Source organism: Ambystoma mexicanum, chromosome 5q (genome assembly GCF_040938575.1).
Source record: "Ambystoma mexicanum isolate Mex_15411 chromosome 5q, UKY_AmexF1_1, whole genome shotgun sequence".
NCBI classification, from domain to species: domain Eukaryota; kingdom Metazoa; phylum Chordata; class Amphibia; order Caudata; family Ambystomatidae; genus Ambystoma; species Ambystoma mexicanum.
In genome coordinates, this window is record NC_090933.1 from 61,678,920 (window position 1) to 61,688,177 (window position 9,258).

The window sequence follows — 9,258 nt, forward strand, 5'->3', positions numbered from 1 at the left end:
AGTGTCCCATGACACTGGCGGCAGATACATTTATGCGACAGGTACGTTATGGGACCAATCCATAGCATTAATTGCCATCTATGCACCCCCTACCTTACTAGAGCCACTTCTCTCAGATATTGCCCCCCTGATCACAAATGACACTTCTAACCTCATGGTGCTGGGAGGAGACTTTAATGAAGTCATGAACGTCACTCTGGACCGCTCACATTTGCATAATAGAAACCCTAACATATCTACCAGGCTTGCAACTTTCACTAATGCACTTGGCCTGGGTGATGTATGGAGAGAACTCCACCCAGACACGAGAGAATACGCCTTCCACTCTGGGGCCCATGCCTCACTCTCCAGGCTAGACTACTTTTTTACTCCAGCAACCGATCTACACAGGGCACAAGAAATAACCATTCTCCCCAGGGGTATCTCTGACCACTCCCCACTGGAGCTAAAACTCATAACATCCAGACCGATCCCGCCACCAAGCTGGAGACTGAATACTTACTACCTGCGTAACCCCGAACTAGTAGATAGACTCCATGAGACCACCAGCACATATTTTGAGCTAAATACACAGACTGCATCAAACCCAGAGACGCTGTGGGAGGCCTACAAGACAGTACTAAGGGGTGAGCTGATATCTTGGACAACTGCAAAAAAGAAAATGCACCCGAGTAAGACACTTGAAGCCGAAAAGCAAGTGAAACTGGCAGAGGAAAAGCATATATGTGAGGATACGCCAGACACAAACCGAAGGCTACTCCTGGCACAGAAAAGGCTCCAAAATATAGCAATGGACAATGCTAGACAAGCGCGTACCGCAATGCGTGCACAAATCTTTTAGACTGGGGAAAAGGCTGGCAAAATGCTGGCATGGCTGGAACGGAAAGAGCTAGGGCAAAGCCATGTTCAACGGCTAGAAACAGGAGGGCCAAACACATGCGTGTCAGACCAAGACATAACGCAGGGCTTTGCGTAATACTATGCTAAACTCTATAGGGATCCCACGACGCCAATGGACACCACAGTTATGGAGGAAATCGACATCTCCACCTTAGATGAAGCAGAGCAGGAGCTCCTAGAGAGGGAGATCACAGAAGATGAAGTCCTAAGTGCCATTTTCGGCCTCCAAACAGGCAAGTCCCCAGGGACCAATGGCTTCCTGGTTGAACTATGGCAGAAGGTGGGGGCTACCGTGGTTGCCCCCCCACCTGTTAAAGATGTATCAACATGCACGCGAAAAAGGCACTCTCCCTCCAGATCTGCGAGAAGCAACAATCATAGTCAAACCAAATCTGGAAAACCCCCTGAAAGCTGCAGCTCATACAGGCCAATTTCACTCATCAACAGCGAAAGCAGCAAAATACTAGCATAACTACTAGTAGACCGCCTACAGAGGGTTATCCCTTCCCTGATCCACCCGGACCAATGCGGCTTCATGCCACAAAGATCAACACGCATGAACCGCCATAGACTATTCTCAGCCTTGGAAAGAGCCGACGGCATACAAGGCCCCCTGGCCCTACTAGCAATCGATTTTGAAAAGGCCTTCGATTCGGTGAGATGGGAGGCTATTTGGGACATTATGCGCCGCATGGGCTTCGGTGAGAATTTCATGAGCTGGGTGCAACTATTATACAAATGCCCACTGGCCAGGACCAGAGTGAATGATTGGCGATCGGACCCTTTTAGTCTAGGGAGAGGTACAAGGCAAGGCTGCCCTTTATCGGCCCTATTCTTTGCAATGGCAATTGAGCCACTGGTGATCCTACTGCAACACTCTCCAACCTGGGAGGGCTTTCGTTGGTCTAATACATGGGAAGACAGAGTATCACTCTACGCTCATGACCTGCTTATTTATCTAAAAGATCCAGACAATTCCTGCCCCAAAATCATGCAAATGCTGGAATACGGGGCATTCAGTGGCCTAAGTGTGAACTGGGCCAAGACCATTTTATTCCCAATAAAAGATGTCTCGGTGGCAAACCTATCGACCGGCCCCTATCAGATTGCAGTAGACCAGTTTCAATATCTGGGGATACACATCTCAAAACAACTCGATGACTACACAGCTTTGAATCTTTCCCCCCTGGTTACAAGATTCGCAGAGGACACTCATCACTGGATCTCCTTGCTGCTGACGCTGTTGGGCAGAGCCGCCCTGTACAAGATGATCGCCCTCCCCAAATTTTTGTACATACTGCAAAATGCTCCACAATATATCCCATACCGAGAATTTTACAAACTAGACTGCATCCTCCCGAAGCTGATATGGGGAGGTGGACACCCGCGGATTGCCCTATCTAATCTCCAGAGGTCCGTCTGGGAGGGGGGGAATCGGGCTGCAATCATACTACTGGGCCAGTCAGATGACAGTGGTAAACAATATGCTTCATGGGGACACAAATCTGCTACACATTAAAGGGATCACGTCCATTAGTGCAACAACCCCGATAGAGCACCTCTACGGGGGTCTCAGTCGTACACAAAAAGAAGACATGACAACGCATATTGTGAGAATCTGGAAGGAAACACATCGATGTCTAGGTTGGGAAGGGAAACTGACATTGGCCCAACCACTATGGAACAACCAAAACCTTCCCGAAATACAAAAACTGCCTAGATGGCCTGAATGGGTCCAGCGAGGAATCACCAGAATCGGAGATGTGGTACGGGAGGACAATCTGGCATCTTTAGCAACACTACAGGCAGAGTTTTTCCTCCCTGCCACAGAAAGGTACCACTACATTCAACTGAAACACGCTTGGGGCGCCCTCCAACAAGACATACGAGACATGCCAGAACGGTCCCCTCTAGAGCGGAACATAGTGACTGACCGAGTGGAACGAAAAGTTACCTCGACAATGTACAACATGATAACTTCCTTTGCGACACCAGAACTAGCCAGCCTGAAAACCAAATGGGAATGAGATGTTGGACCGCTTCAACCAGAAGATTGGGTGGAGGCCCTGATGTACCCACGCGAGGTAGCCATCTCCTCAAGACTCAGACTGGTCCAATTGAAAATCCTACTATCCGAGAGTGGCCCTCTTCCGCTGGGGCAGGTCGTCGGACGCGCGTTGCCTCCGCTGCAAGCAGGAAGAGAGCACCTTCTTCCACATCATATGGGAATGCAGCAACATTCAGCCGCTCTGTCGGAGATGCTGCGATAAACTGTCCGGCGTCATAGGTAAAACGATACAAAGGTGCCCGAAACAACTGCTTCTAGGGATCTCCGGTGAAACTGACCTCTCCCGCTATGAGAAATTGTTCTGGTCGACTGCAACAGCGATACTTAGGCAGAACATTTCCCAACTGTGGGGCTCCGAACGAACTCCTAGCTACGAACAATGGGTCACGGATGTGGACATTTGCACTGCAACGGAACACCGGGTGTACAAGGCGAGAGGCTGCCCGCAAAAGGCGAACAAGATATGGAATCGGTGGGAGGAGGCCGACTAACTACCAGAAGCGTCACCACAGTGACAGAGACGGGGTGAGGCTCTGTAACACAGGGCAGACTGAGCCTGATCTGTAAGACTACATTATATGTTTTCTGAATGCTGATTGACGGTCTGTCGGACTGGGGTCCCTGATGCTGAGTTTTTAGAAGGATCTTTGGGTTTTGTTTGTCTCTCTCCCCTCCCCTTTCTCCCACTCCCCTCCTGGACATGTTGATTTGAGTAATGTCCCACTTCACCCCCCCCCTGTAATGAAGAGTGATGATTGTAATATGTTTGTTTATTCCTTTAAAAAACAATTAAAAAAATTTGATTAAAAAAAAAGAATACAGTTTAGCCCAAAAAGACATTAGCGCGCCGCACTTTGCGCTGAACCTACCTTTCTTCATACGCTCCACGTTAATAAATCCCGGCAGGAGCCGAACCCAAGCAGCACACCCAGCGAACCTTTGCATACCTAAGGGGGAAACAATCAGGGAAAGACATTAATAGCCCGCAAGAAAGCAAAGGCCCTCAAAGACTACTATAAAATTGAACTTCCTCTTTAATAACACTTGAATGGGTTGGCATCAGGGAAGTTAACTTGGTCGCTTCAACCCACAGAAACTACACGCCCCTGCGCAGAAAGCAGGACGGAGAGCACACCAGACATCATAACAAGGTGAGGTGGGGGGGCCTTCAGGTCAAGTCCAAGGGGCTTGTGGGAGGAAATGAAATCTGAACCTAAGCCCAGTCTTCCTGTGTTTTCAGGCCCACCTGCCATAGAAAACATCATCCCGAATTGAGTACATCTGGGGGAAATCCAGCAACCGGGGCATACAGGTGAGCGTAACAGAACGCAAAGCCTCATAACAAAATCCACATGTGCGCCATGGAGACCTCAGAAATGGACCAACTTGCCCAGTTATTAGGGCAATTACGCGCCGAAGTGCATTTGGCTAGGCAAGAGACTAATGCCCTGCAAAGGGATCTTGTCGTCACCAACGATCGTACTGAAGAACTCAGCAGGCAACTACTGCAATCACAGGCCGGGCAAGCTCCATTACCAGAAACAACTACACCGGCACAGGCAACCAAGTCATCTACCGCTCCAGTGCAAATAAATTTACCCGGAACAATACCCTTAGCACTGCCAGAAAGGTTTTTCAGGAGATCCAAGAAAATATGCAGCTTTCATGAATCAATGTCGCCTTCATTTCCTCTGCAGACCGGCTGCATTCCCTAACGATCAAGCACGTGTAGCATTTATTTTATGATATCTAAGTGATAGTGCAGCAGACTGGTCAATGCCGCTTGTGAGCTATGATGATCCGTTACTACGTGACTTTGGGGGCTTCCAAAGGGAAATGGAAAAACTCTTTGCCCGACACACCCATGAACAAACGGTAGACAATGAACTCTTGTCACTCAGGCAGGGGAATCAGGACTTGCTAACATACATAGCAACCTTCAATAGGTTGGTGGCCGAAACCAGGTGGCCTGAAGACAAGAGAACCACATTGTTTCACCGAGGCCTTCGAGGGGAATTAAAGGACGTCTTGGCTCAGGTAGTTGATCCACCTAGAGACTGTGGTGAATTCATCAATCTGGTGGTGCAATTAGATCATCGATTACAAGATCGGAAAGTGGATTGATCCAAAGCGGACACACGGGCCCTGTATCTATGAACCAAAGATGCTACTCCGCGCACGTCCGAGATTACCACAGAGCCAATGCAAACTGGAGGCATACCACCACCGTTAACAAAAGTCGAAAGAGAGAAGAGAAGGCAACAGCAGTTATGTTTTTACTGCGGACAATCGGGGCACTTCTTAAAAGACTGTCCAATAAAACCTCCCAAGCAAATTGTGGGAGCTACAGAAAAGGATGAGAGTAAGGAGTCGGAAAACTGCCTAGCTCGACAAAAGTAGAGTTCAGTTTGTCGAGTGAGAAGAATGAGCAACCGACCTCACATTTTGCAATACCAGTAATCCTAATCAATCACCAACAACCTTCAAGGATGCATTTCGTTGAAGCTTACATAGACAGCTGGGCAGTTGGGAATTATATTGATCAAGATCTGGCCGCACGGATGGGGCTTCCCTTAAGTTTTAAGCCAAACACAGAAAAGGTGACCACAGTAGATGGGACTGAAATTGCTTCTGGACCAGGAACCCGATGTACAGCAGGAATAACCCTGCTGTGCCAGGATGGACACCGGGAATCAATTTCCTTCGATCTCATCAAGGCGCCTCAGTTTCAGCTAATTTTAGGGATGCCATGGATGGTTAGTTGCTCATAACCCTCGGATAGATTGGCGTGCAAGAAAACTGACTTTTCCTCATGATTGCGCCTCCACCTGCTATCTCCAAGAAAACAAGTCCAGTTTCAAGGTTTCTATGAGTCCAAGAGTCGGTATAGTTACACTTGGCGCAACCAGTACTCTCCCTGAAGAATATCAAGATTTCCAGGATGTGTTCCAGAAGGAACAAGCTAATATGCTACCACTGCACAGGTCCTACGACTGTCAGATTGACCTCATACCTGGTGCACAGATCCCTTGCAGTAGAATCTATGCGCTCACCGAATTAGAAAACTAGCATCTAAAATCCTATCTGGACCATTACTTGGCAAATGGGTTCATTCGCCCATCTAAATCTCCGGCAGTCAGTCCCCTGTTCTTCGTACCAAAAAAGGAAGGGGACTTAAGAACCTGTATTGACTATTGTGCCCTGAACCAGATCACCGTGAAAAAAACATTACCCACTGCCCCTTATTCCCGAGATGCTAGCTCAAGTCAAAGATGCCCAGATTTATACGAAGTTAGACCTCAGAGGAGCGTACCACCTGGTCCGAGTCAAAAAGGGAGATGAATGGAAAACGCCCTTTTGTACTAAATATGGGTTGTTTGAGTACCAGCTAATGGCCTTTCGGGCTGTGCAATGCCCCGGCGGTGTTCCAATATTTTATGAACAACGTCCTAAGGGAGCTGATTGATGTTTGCGCCCTGGTCTACATAAATGACATCCTAGTGTATTCAACCTCAGAACAAGACCATGTTAAGCATGTCCGTGCTGTCCTTGTTAAACTGTGCCAACATCGACTATACGCAAAACTTGAAAAATGTTCTTTCCATGTAACCTAAATTGAATTTCTTGGTTTTGTTCTTACTCCGAAAGGCATTCGAATGGATGCACACAAGGTGGATGCCATTCTAAAATGGCCCTCCCGGACCTCAGTAAAAGGGATCCAGAGTATGCTGGGTTTTGCAAATTTCTACGGTTGACTCATCCCAGACTTTTCTCTCATTGTGCATCCAATCACGTTACTTCTACGAAAAAAACAATAAAAAAATCATATGGTCAGAATATGCTGAAAAGGCCTTCCAAAAACTAAAGTAAAAATTCACCTCAGCCCCGATCCTACGACATCCTCGTCCAGATTTACCGTACATTGTGGAAACAGATGCTTCCAGTGTGGCGATGGGGGCGGTTCTTTCTCAAAAGACCCTGAAACTGGCCAATTGCAACCTGTGGTCTTCTGGTCACGAAAATGTACAGCTCCTGAACTCAATTATGCCATTACCGATAAGCAACTGCTTGCTATAAAATCTGCCTTCAAGGCATGGCAGCATTATCTCTTAGGGGCCAGGCATACGGTCACTGTAATTACGGACCACCAGAACTTACAATATTTAAAAACAGCAAAGGCGCAATCCTCGCGCCAATTACGATGGGCCCTTTTCTTCGCCTAGTATGACTATATAATCACTTATCGGCCAGGCATAAGAAATGGGAAAGCTGATGCACTATTTTACATGGGCATCGATGAAAAAGAATATGCAACTCCAGATCCAGTGGCCATTATACCGGAGGACAAGCTTTTAGGCCTCACCACAGCTTTAACGCAAACTGAACTTAGAAATACGAAAATAACCCCAAGTGAGTTACTGGAATGGCATACCAAAGGAAAACAATATGTTCTCAAAAATCAACTGCCATATTTTGGCGAACACCTGTACGTGCCTAAGACCGAGCTACAACACCACATCATTTCAGAATATCACGACTTTGATGGAAGGTCATCCCGGAATCGCCAAAACCTTAGCCAAGGTAAAATGCAATTATTGGTGGCCCACTTGGCGTCAAGAAGTCATCCGATACGTTCAGTCATGTGGAGTGTGTGCATAAAACAAGTCATTGAAGCAAAGACCAGTTGGCCTCCTGCAACCATTAGAAATACCTCTGGCTCCATGACACACACTCTCTCTCGATTTCATTACTGATTTACCTCCCAGCCAAGGGTTCAATACTATTTTAGTTGTAGTGGACCTATTTTCTAAAATGGCACACTTCATCCCTTTCAAAGGCCTTCCAGATGCTTCCCAGCTAGCAAAGGTGTTTTTAGAAAACATTATCAAACTGCATGGATTCCCTTCAGTCCTGGTCTCTGATCAAGGGAGCTAATTTGTATCAAACCTCTGGAAAAAGTGCTGCGCTATAGCTCACATCGACATATGGCTATCCACCAGCCATCACCCCCAAACGGATGGTCAAACAGAGAGGACCAACCAGACTCTTGAACAATACCTGCGATGCATGCTGCATCAAGTTGAGGGAACCTGGAGAGATCTATTATGGATAGCCGAATATGCTTATAACAATTCTGTACATTCCAGTCCGGGGCAAACACTCTTTCACCCTCTACGGCAGACATCCACATACTTCCGAACTTGACAGCCCTCCCAGCCTCGAAATGCCAGCTGTAAAGACGCTTCATGCAAACATCACTCAGGCCTTTAAAAGGGCAACATACCAATTAATCCAAGCCAAAAGTAAGCAAAAAAGGTTTGCAGACCAACATCGAAAAAAGGCTCCTGACTATCAGATAGGAGACAAAGTTTGGTTAGCAACAAAGTACATACCACTAAAGGGAACCCAAACATTTCGTCATCGCTATTTGTGGCCATATCCTGTTCAAGCCATCATCAACCCGGCAGCAGTTAAACTAACATTGCCAGCTAACATGCAAATTCATCCAGTGTTCCACGTCTCGCTCCAAAAACCAGTACAACCCGGTACACAAGTTAGACCACCACCTGAACCCATCATGATCGATGGAGAACCCAAATACGAAGTGAAAGAAATCCTAGACTCCAAATATACCAGATCCAAACTATACTATCTAGTTGATTGGAAGGGATATGGCCCTCAAGACAGATCATGGGAACCTAGTGAGAACATTCATGCACCACGTCTAATTAGAACGTTTCATCGGAACTTTCCAGACAAGCCTGAACCAGGCAGGAGAATCACCTTAGGAGGGGCCTTGAGGGGTGGGGGGGCGAGTGCTGTCACAACCCGTGACCCAGAATCCCACTGGCATGGTCACATGCCGGGTAGGGTTAGGGCTCGGGGTTCATCTGGGGCCCCAAGGGCCTTGCATTGTCACTGGAGACTCTCCTGGAGTCAGTCCTGGCGCCTTTGGTGCCAGGCTCATATTTGGAATGGGACTTGAAGGGACTACTTTTCATATGAAGGCTTGCAGCCAACATGGAGGCACCCACACAGTCTAGTCCCCAAGAACCAGACTGTGCGGTGCAGTGTTTTAGGGTGTGGTAGCCTGGACTACTTCACAGGGTAGGCTATATAAACCACACCCAAGCTAAAGAACGTGCTTCGCGTTATTCTGCAGCCAACAGTGTAATGCTCACCGTGTTCAGAGACCAGCACCCGGCGTTCCTGGAATCGCGGACCTGCAGAGGAGACAAAAGAACATTATTAGCAGTTCCAGCTTAGCTGCAGTCTTCCATCCTTCGATC